The following is an 11911-nucleotide window of genomic DNA, read 5'->3' as shown; positions in this document are numbered from 1 at the left end:
ACAGAAACAAGACCATCTCTCTTCATTATCAACTCGACCACTCAAACAATTTCAACATTGATAAAAAAGTCATCCTACGAGCGAATCGATTCAATTTTCACGAAATCAATCAAATTCTAAAAATAAATATTACTCTAATGAAATCACCACGATTAATAATATAATCCTAATATCCCTGATTGACCATAAAAAAATCTATCTAAAATCTAAAAAAAGCCTCGTAAAATTGTAATTGATAATCCTTCTTTTTCTCCTCCCTTGCTTTTTCAAATGTACTATCGTTCAAAATTATCTACAACTATTGATGATGTGTATTTTCTAATTAATAAATAATAAAATTATAATTAAAAAAAATATTTGCACGTTGAATTTATACAATAATTCGATAAAATAATAATACTTTCACTTTATTATAATTATTATAAAAATTTGATATTGTATCCTGCTAGTATAATTTTTACAATAATTATAATAACTAATTTATTTATAAATTATATATATTCACGCAAAAATAATTAATTTATTAAACGTATACAATATTCGAGCGCGAAGCAAAACACGTCTGCTCCGCTCTGTGTTCGAAACACGATTAAATCGACTTTGGTTATCAATGACAATCGATGTTATTATTTCTTGTCCCGTCGTTTATGTAACCCATAACATTATACTACGATTATCGAAACTCGTAATAATGTAAACATAAGAACCTCGGATTATAAGAATATAAGAATTAAAACAAAATAATCCGTTTTGTGCAAATATTTTTATCGCAATATTATAAAATTAACTTAAAAAATGTAATAATCGACGAAACAAATTTTTTCGTTGATTAAAAAACTGCAATACACGTTGCAATATAAAACAATTTTATCTATGCATCGATATCAAATTTTTCAGTGATATACACACACATAAAACAAATATGCATATAAAACAAATATATGTACGTATATCAACGAATCTAATTTTAATATACGTATTTAATCAGTCACTATCCCTCGACAAAATTACAATTCCCATCCATAAAAAAGATATTAAACACTACAATACAATACAACCCACCGTTCAATTACACTGCACAAAGCTGGTCAAGCCTTTTACATCAGACCCTACGTGTTACTCGCGTCTTTGGCAGCCTTGAAACACCATCCATCTAATCCACGCGACAATCCACGAAACCATCAATCATCCGAATTCGTCCGAGTCGCAAGCAATTAAGCTTTACCCCTTTCTCTCTCTCTCTCTCTTTCTTCAACTCTCCTTCCCCAATCCGTTCGACTTCCTCCGTTAACAACCGCGACAATTTCCTGACTATCGATGGCCATCGTCGTCTAACCCGATAAGAAGTCGATAAACGCTGGATATTCCAGCTTCATTTCACGTCTCGAACGGTGTCAAAGCTTATCCTGGTTGCACTTCATTTTATATGTATATATATATATATATCTGGAACCGGGGCGTTGGCTGCGGGACTCAAAGACGACGTAATTGCATCTCGTGCGCAATATACGCTACTTACGTATCTCTTAATTAATTCGTGCCTCGCCCCGGTAATTATTTCCATATCGCCAGACACGTACCTCCCCTGGCAACACTTCCACGTCGCCTTCACGATCGCGATGCCGACATCGACGAGGCCCAAAGGTTAGCGAGAAGAGGCCAGAATGGACGAGAATATCGAGCATTTTTATGCTCGCTCTTTACTGTTTCCTCTTTCTCTCTCTCTCTTTTATATTCGTTATTAATTATGCGGCAATTATGAGGTACCAAGTGTCCATTATAATTCACGAGTATCTTGTTTGCTATTTGGATTTGAATCGAAGTGTGTAAATTAATAATGATTGGGAGCGGTATTGGTTTTCCAGGATCCAGTGATCGAAGTTACTTTCTTCTGTTTCTATTACTCCTCTTTTTCAAAATGATCTGGACTTTCATGTATGTGTGTTCAAAGAATCAATCTTTTTAAGAGTAAATGTACTTAACAAGAATATATCTGTTTATGAAAAATTAAAATATCACTGAGAAAAGAAATCAAATTCTTCATCATGAAAACATTATAAGTTATTTAAGAGAAAAAGGAAAAAAAATGTATTAAAAATAATTAACATAATATAATCCTTCCTCGACGAATCTCGAGAAATGTCCTCACCACCTACTTCCTCTCCATATAACTTCGCTGTATCCTCGTTCCTCGCCAATCTTCACGAAGTGTGTATATTTCACAACCCAATTAAACTCTTGTGTTTAAACGTGAAGCCACCCAAGCGCAAAGCGAGCTGCTTGGGTCCGCCCAGCACCCAATGCATCAATCCACCACCAGCACGAGGCAACACCCGAAGCAAAAAAGCCGTGCATACACATTCAGACCGTCGACCTTGCGTGAACCAACCAGGTCCACGTGAGGCCCAGGGGAACGGGTTCTCAATTCTCCGGGATTCCCGGCCGTCACCTTCAGCCAGCGAAAGCAAGGATGAAAATTAATGAAACCACAATTGGCGTTAATGGCTTCCCGTGACTCGAGCCGAGAGAGAGAGAGAGCTGCATCCTCGTTACGAAACACATTATACGCATACCGAGCTGCGATGATTTTTCAACAAGAATGAGGGGATTAATTTTACGAAGTTCTCGAATCCAATTCCGATTAAAAAGGAAAAGGAAAGGGGAAAAAAAGTTTCGCTTCACGGTGGCGAGACTCGATCAGTATTCATACGGATGTTGTTTCGACGGTTATACACCGAGGTGATTGAATTATTAAGCTGGTTTTGAACTTGAAGCAATCTCGTTTATACAGACGAGCATTCGTGGTACATTCATTCCTCTTCTTTGTATCTTTACGTAGAAAGCGTTTGAATTATTATATCGAGCCTCGACTTGGAGAAACTTTGCCCACGTTAGCAGAGATGAGATTATTATTCATGCGGATGATGCCTCGTTCTTCACATTTATATGTAAAATAATTGGATTATTATGCAGTTTGGTTTATCCTTTTTTTTAAAAGAAAATATCCGTTACCATTCTAGATGTATTGAATTTTGTAGTTCAATACTTGAAATAGAAATATCCAGATAACTCTCTTCCCAATTAAAAATTCATTTCAAGAGATGTATTCGCGCGCAATATTTAGCGAACGAACTCGAAATAAACTGTCAATCCAAACAAATATTCAATTCTACGTTACTCAACATTAACATACCATAAATCTCCTTATATAAAATATACACCACTAATATAATATTCCACGAATTTTCATAATTTCAATTCACGAATCCACATCCCACGATCCCATCCCTATTTCCAAGGGTGGATCCATGTTTGTTTGAAAGCGAGCCGCGATGGATATACCGCGACACGATCCAGATCCGAATCGGTTTTCAAAGATCGTGGAGGGCTGGAACGCGTGTCTCTATTTATAAATGGGTGCCGCGTGTGCGGCCACCGGTAACACGCTCCGAATCATTCGTGCTCGAATGTTAATTCATTCGATTCCCGGTATCGCGGCCCACGATCTTGTCTTTAACGCGTTAAGGCCCCTTCGGCCTTGACGTTCCATGTAATTACACCGCGTGGCCGTCGCTGAATCGCGCATCCTGAAACGAGTTGAACTGGAGCTGAACCAACCGTAGGGCACGCACTTTATATATATATCTCCGCCACGATGCCTTTTAATGAAACTTCTTCTGTACGAGATGCTTGAACGTCGCGTGGTTAACGATATGAATGGTGGAGATAGAAAGATTGACCGGGTTGACGGTTGCGGTTTGTTGTAAATAAGATAGGGAAGGGGTTCTTTCAGGTGGTTTAAAGATGGTAATTATGGTTAATGAGGAAGCAGACGGGGAAGAGGGATTTCGAATGGGAATGTGAAAATAATCGGTGGAGGTGCGATTTTTCGAGGGAAATTTTTTACAGCGTGAAATTCTCGCCGGTTGAGAACTCGAGGTTTGTAATATCCGAGGTGTATCCGAAGAAGAAGAAGAAGAAGAGAGAAGTTAAAGCGATCGCGGAGGCGCGTGTTTACACGAACTTCCTGTTTCATTTCGGGCGGCTCGATACGCGCTCCCAAAGTTTGCCGGGTGAAACCGGAAACACCCTGTATATAGCGTGTTTATCGAAGCGGATGTGCATATAAGATATTACATTGTGGCCTCGACAAACAAATCTATGGAGGTTGGTTGGTTACCGCCTCGTCGCGATGAAAGGATCGTAATCTTGCCTGTCGTCTTTACGAGTTATCGGGTGAATTTAAATGCAATTCGCGCGACAAATTAAATTAAAGTTTCTAAAATGTGTAAAATATCATCGCGATATTCTTTCTCTTTTTTAGGTTTATTGTAATACGTTTTTTGTAATAATGTTATCCACGGTTACTTGCGTTATGTTTATTACTCGTTTCGTTGGATTTCCTTTATTCCAATTACTGGATAGAGATTTTTGTAATTTTTGTAACGACGAAATATTCTTGAGATTGAGCATACCCTCTCCAGTATTTTATATTTTCAAAATTCCAAATTTAATGAATTTATTAAATTTCTTTAACTTGAAACATACTTTATATTTTTATCACATATTCTCACATTCTTCGCGACAAAATAACGAAATTACAACCACCTGTTTATAATTTCGTCCTATCTTTCTATCTTCGTAAAATAAATTCGTAATATATTAAATTTTCTCACTTCATTCTACATATATAACAATAATCGATGAAACGACAAAGGATCCTATGAAAATTATCAGCAATTTTGGAAAAGAAAAAATTCCTTGTTATAATTAACTCGAATCCGGTAATTAGCCGTAATATAACAAGTTGCAATTCTGGGGGATGTTATTCTCGACGGGTCATCGCCGAGGTTGTGCAGGAAACGTTGATACGATAAAAAGGTTGGCCGGGTCGAATCGTTTTAATCTCTTCGTTTTTCTCCTTTTTTTTCTCTCTCCTTTCCTTTTTCTTTTCGAACGAAATGTCTCGTCGAGGTTAACCCGGGATGAAGAGATTCGAGATACATCCCCGGGCTGGGAAAATTCAACCGCGAGATAATCTCCAACCCCTCGGGTTAATCGTCCGTTCCCTCTTCTTCGAAAAATTCACCTTAATTCTCGGATGCCTCTTCGCGGCCGGAAGTCGTACAGGGCTACTGCGACTTCTCACCGGAGGAACGAATCGTGTGTCTGTTGATCAACAGACACGCCCGTTTCTCGCGCGTTTTATATCGAAACGAAAAGTTGTGTGTGAAACTCCTCGACTACTTTGTGGGATCATATATCGCGGCGTGTTTATTGTATTATAAAATTCTCGGCATTCCTTTTCCACGGAAAAAATTCTAAACTCCAAGTAAATAAATTTACACAGCGACGAAATATTAATTAATCTAAATCAAGTCAGAGAAAATAATCTGAGTATACATACGTTCCTTATATCACCTACACGTTATTAAATATTCATTTAAAAAATTAACCTCTCTCTCCAATCCATTCATTGTCTTATATCGCACCTAGATCGTATTTATATTCTTTTTTCAAAAAGTGACCAACATCAAAATATACAATGCGAGATAAAAATTCAACGAAACTAGACACGTCGGAATAAGAATCGGTCGAAAATTGTTACGATCGTCCACAGCAATCACCCGAAAACCCCCATCGGGGCCATTCGACGTCACGCGAGCACCGACAAAAGCCAGCCCCCCACAACCTCGATATCGCGATAAACATCCCCCAGAACGAAGAGGGGCAAGGAGGAGCGGAGAGAGAGGACACGCGATCCCTCATCCTCCCTCCGCTTCCCCCCCATTTTCATAAATCAGCGAGTAGCGATCCGGAATGATTAATCCTCGGCTGTGGGGATCGGAAGGGGGATGAAAATGCAAATTCCGATCGCGCATCCGTCGTGTCGGTCCCCGGGCGCGCGACACGCCAACCACCGTCGAAAGTGGATGACGAGCCATCCCCGCGATTTCCGCGTGCGATTCCGCCGCCGATCGGGGAACTCAGTCGCGAATAATGTCCTCAGGCTGTGGTGAAAGTAGGCGTCGGCAAAGCGTATGCGTACATTAGCATTTAGCAATTAGTGGGGAACGCGTATTCCATCGCGACCCCTTCCGTCTCGTTCCTTCCTTCCTTCCTTCGTTCGTTCGTTCGTTCGTTCGTTCGGGTGCGTGCGCGCGGATTAAGAGCGCGAAACGCTCGCGCGTGATCCGTCTGCGCCCGCGAGAAGGGTGGAAAATCAGTGTACTCGTGGAGGAGGAGGAGGGAGGAGAGGGAGGAGGGTGTGGTAATGGTATAAATATGGAGTACCCGCGGGTGGAGTGAACGCGGGACACCGTGTTCGTGTGTTTCGCACTTTCCTTTCGCGGAAGGAATTTCCACGCTTTTCGCCGCGTTTGTCGTCGCGGTGCGAGCGTTTTCGTAAACGTCGTTTTTCTCTCCCCCTCCATGTTAATGGCGAGGGGGGGAGGTCTTCTTTCCGCGAGGAAACAAACTTCCCTTTCTGATGTACGCGCTCGCGCTTTCTGCATGCACCGCGAGGCGAGGTTTTTTTTTCTCTTTTTTCCTTTCCTTTGTGGAAGGAAAAGCCGATAAAAGGGTGTTGATTCTTTTTTCCAGGAGAAGAAGTCCTGAATGCAGTACTCGAATTTTGTTACCAATTATTTAATTATATAGATATTATCGAACAAACTAGTGTTTCATTTTATCTCTCCCTTTCCTTTTCTCTTTTTCTTTCTTTCTTATTTGTATATCGATATTGTATATCTCTTTTTCTCTGTTTTTTACTTGTATATCGATTCTTATACATTTATACAGATAACATCTTATACAGCTGTTGTGTTTTAGCAAATTAGTGTTTCATTTTGTCTCTCCCTTTCCTTTTCTCTTTTTCTTTGTTTCTTGTATATCGATTCTTATACATTTATACAGATAACATGTTATACAGCTGTTGATAAATTAGTGTTGGAATCATTTTGTCTCTCCTTTTCCTTTTCTCTTTTTCTCTGTTTTTTACTTGTATATCGATTCTTATACATTTATACAGATAACATCTTATACAGCTGTTGTGTTGTAGCAAATTAGTGTTTCATTTTGTCTCTCCCTTTCCTTTTCTCTTTTTCTTTCTTTCTTACTTGTATATCGATTCTTATATATTTATACAAATAACATCTTATACAGCTGTTGTGTTTTAGCAAATTAGTGTTTCATTTTGTCTCTCCCTTTCCTTTTCTCTTTTTCTTTGTTTCTTGTATATCGATTCTTATACATTTATACAGATAACATGTTATACAGCTGTTGACAAACTAGTGTTGGAATCATTTTGTTTCTCCCTTTCCTTTTCTCTTTTTCTTACTTGAATATTGATTATTTATACATTTTGGCATCGGCAAAAGAACATAAAAAGTGATTAATAAAGAGAAGTACACGAAATGAGAAACTTCCTTCCCTCGCCTTATCCCTTATTACTCCTTTCCACGTATAATTCCTCCATTAACTCACCCCTTCATCATTCACACATCGCATCATCCGGGATTAACGATCGTATCTATTTTCAAACTATCATTCATCTCGACTGGAACTAGAATTTCAGAAGCAGACTTTTCATTCTCGTTCCACGAAGTAAGTAAAGTAAAGTAAGAAGGGACAAAAGACTTTCGAAGAGCATCGAAGAAGGATGCACAGAACGAGATATATATATATATTTCAATTTGTCCTCTCTTTCTCTTTGCTTAAGAGTTCACCTACCGTTAAGATCCTGTCCACTCTTCCGCACAATTCTCTCTTCCTCGCAACATCCTCTTCTGGGACACGAGTTTCTCCGTGAAACGATATGAAAATTCAAGCAACGAGAGGTTGGTAAATACCTTAAGCCGTGTAATGGAATATTCGCACATTAGCGACAGGCCATTAATACGGTAGTCCTATCCACGGAATGGCGTTTCACTCTTTAGCGGACGATAAAGTGGGTTACCGCTCGATGTACAAGGTGTGGTCGAAAAATTCGGCTACTTTTTTCATAAATTACTTATTTCAAGGCGTGGCGAAATTTACGACGATTCTTCCCGAATAATATACTTATTTTTCTTTTTTTTTTTTTCTTTTTTCAACTTGCATCGTTATAAATATACAAATCAATTACCTATTCGATCGTTTTAACTTTCGAAACGTATAACCAATGAAAATCTAAGAAGGGGGAAAAAATCAGTCGATCATAAATCTGATGAACGGAATAGAGAAAGCATGACGCTATCTCGACATCGAATTAATCATTTCAATCTGACTTTTTCCCCGTCAAATTTTAATTTCTCTCGGAAACAATTTGTATAATTTGTGCCAAAGACAGGCTACTATGAGAGAAAAAGAATAAGAATAGAACGATGCAAGTTGAAAAGACAAATGAATAATATCGATAATCGAAAGGAAAAGAATTTCAAAATTCGAGAAAAATGCTTCGTGTATATTTTCCAACTCGCAAATCGTGTTATCCCTTCGAATAAACAATTCCACGAGAAAATCTTCCCCGAACTTTTCGATCACACCTTATATACATCAAGTGGCGCGCGCGCGTAACCGCCAACACAACCCTCTTTATAATTGTTTGGACACGAAAAGCTGCGCGCGTAAAACACCGTTTCCTTACGTGCCCCGCTCTCTTTGTTTGTTCTTCCATGTTCGCGCATCGCGCCCGTTAAATTGAATTTACCTCGGCCGACGGCTAACCGTGCACACCATCGTGTATTTGTCTTCGAAAATACGCGGGAATGCCGATCCACCGGGACGGGGAGGGAGGAACAATCGAACCCACGCCTCGTTCCGTTTCCATTTGTATGTTTGTTTTCGCTACCTGGCACCGATGGTCGTAATGAAGCGCGATTAATGCGACTTGTGAAATGCCTGCGGACGGATCTCGGGGTGGATTTCTTCCCTTTCGAAGTAGCCGTTGATGGATAATAAATTATTATATCGGCGAGCGACTCGTCTCGTTCAATGAATACTTCAATTTATTAAATTTAATTTATACGCTCAGACAGATTATCGTCGATCCAATACTCATTCGCCAATGTTCAGCAACTTTACACGATTTACGTGATCTCTGGATCTTCGAATCGAATTCGCAGAATATCTCTCAGAATATCCAAGGGATTTGTGTAATTCGAATTTTTCGAAATTTGATCTGGTCTTGGGATGAGTTAGCTCTTTCTGCACAGAAAAATCGTCGCTCATTACATTCTTTATTTCCATTTTCCTTTTTCTCGCGTTTTTCAATATTCTATACGGACGGGCAGAAATTATTGGCCGTCCACGACAAGCGGTTTCAATTTTTCACGCGGCGCGGAGGATTTTTTCTCGTGTGATAGGCGAAACTTTCACGCTGGGAAATGCTATCGCTCGTTAACGTCGGAACGACTGGTGTCAAGTATGATGTAATACGTTGTAACGCGTCCGGCATCGCGATAAAAGCTTTTGGAAACGAGCCACGCTCGGGTTTCCGGGTGACAGACGAGCCAGAAACGCGTTTAACGATGTCCCATCATCGGTTACATTGATCGCTCGATGATCCGCCGCTTGTCAATAGTGTAGATGGCTTCGAGGGGGTGGTTTTTACGAGCCTTCTTTCGAATCATTCGAATCATCCTCGCCCAAAACTTTTTTAATGAGATCAGAAGATCATTTCTAAATTCATTACGCGGATTCATTGTTGTTAATCTGGAATTGAGCTACTTTCCTGAGTAACGATCCGCAATTAAGAGATCGGGATGATTTTCAGGTTGTATTTTAATGATCCATCCGCAATTGTGCGGGGAATAATCGTATTGATATCGCGAGTAATGATTATGGGGCAAGTATTCGAGCTTCGTTATTGATTTTTATTAATTGCTCTTTGTTTAATCGCAGTTTTTCTTCTGTTATGTGCATATAAAGTGTCATCAGGGGCATCTAGAATCCAAGACAGAAATTGATGTATAAAAATTACTACTAATTATTGTAGTTTATTTATTCAATTAATTTTGTATACCAATTTTTAGCTCTAGAATCAATTCTCCAAAAATGTGTTTCAATATATATATTAATACTCTGTATAAACTACTTAACTACTTAATTACTTATTCTATCTGCATTTAATTTAAAAGAATTCATCTAAAGAAACTTTGCTTTATAATAATTGTTTTGTGATTTAGAATACAAAACTAATGTGAATGAAATTGAAATTAGAATATATCAAATCAGAACATTACTTCTTTATAAGAACATTTTAACAGCCTAATGATAATCTGACATTATAAATGCATGATAAAATAAAATATAAATTGTATCTAAGAAAAATCCATAAATTAAAGTTTCACTAAAAAGACTATGTTCTTTGTGCAGAAATATATATATATTTATAAAATATTTCATATTTATATATTTATATATTTTATTACCGGATATTCAATTTAAAAGAATTCATTATTTAAAAAAACTTTGCTTTATAATAATTGTTTTATGATTTAGAATACAAAACTAATGGAAATTGAAATTAGAATATATCAAATCAGAACACTACTTCTTTAAGAACATTTTAACACCCTAATCTGACATTATAAATGCATGATAAATAAAATATAAATTGTATCTAAGAAAAATGTATCCATAAATTGAAGTTTCACTAAAAAGATATAAATATTTCCTACTTACATATTTTATTACCAGATTGGAAATATACACATAAAAAGGGGTGAATTCGATAATTGGAATACTAGAAAACGTGGTTTCAAAGCATGACATCCGGTTAGAGAAATCTCAGTTTTATCTTTTTAACGGGAGAGCAATTGTCGGCGGGAAGATAACGCCTCCAATTCAACGAATTCACCCAAATTCGCGGGGACATCGTCCAATATTCTCTCTATCGCATTCCACGCGAGTGTTCCACCCCTAGAAACTCATTTCACCTCGTACACGTGACAGAATGGGCGAGCTGGGACGAGCAATTTCCTGGATTAGGGAAACACCAAGGTAATGCTCTGTCCAGGTATTGCGAAACCCGCAACTACCTCTCGCAATTCTTACTTTGAACAACAAGCAATATGAACGGTGATTGCGAGTTATACCTGTGTTTCCACTTCGACTTCCATCGAGCCGCAATGAAAATCGTTTGTCAGACGAGGGAGAAAAGAGAATTTAATTTTGAAATCTTCGCAAGAATGATTTACCAATGATTTCCTGAATATTTGGAGAAGATTAAAAATTTATTCCATTAATGTATTTTATTCCTGACGCGAAGATCTAATTTGAAGAAGAATAAATTTAAAAATATCGTAAATACGTTTCGTTGTTATACGCAATTTTATTGAATTATATATCGATAACGGATTATAAAAATTATAAAAATAAAGAAGAATTTTTACATTGCATCTCCCTCCAAAGTGTTTACTACAATAAAATATTTATTTGGATTATTTCTTCTTAATAATGATGCGACGATAACACCAAGTTCACGATAACATTTATAGATAAATTATCGATTGTCGAACAAGAATTTCGACAGATTTGATGATGAGATTGATAAGCTCGTAATAAAAATTTCAAACACGATTATCCATTATTCCGATTAGATATAACCAATTCTTATATAATTATACATAGATAATTACACAAACACATGTGTATGATATTCCGTAAGGAAAATTTAATCGACGTTATTTCTATTAAGAATACACCGTCAAGAAAAATGAAAAATCCACCCCATTCGAACTGCACTAAATTGTAATAAAGATTATTGGATGTATCGTCGAATAAAAATTAGCGACGACACGTTAAATAACACGTAACTGAAACGGTTCGTTGAACATCCGCGCGCGGATATTCAATTAAACGACCATTATTCCAAGATTCACCCCTTCATCCTCATTAAAGAATCGAAAAACCATCGAGAGGCGGGTAA

The sequence above is a fragment of the Apis mellifera genome, linkage group LG10 (genome assembly GCF_003254395.2).
Source record: "Apis mellifera strain DH4 linkage group LG10, Amel_HAv3.1, whole genome shotgun sequence".
Classification (NCBI taxonomy): Eukaryota; Metazoa; Arthropoda; class Insecta; order Hymenoptera; family Apidae; genus Apis; species Apis mellifera.
Note: the sequence above shows the minus strand (reverse complement) of the source record.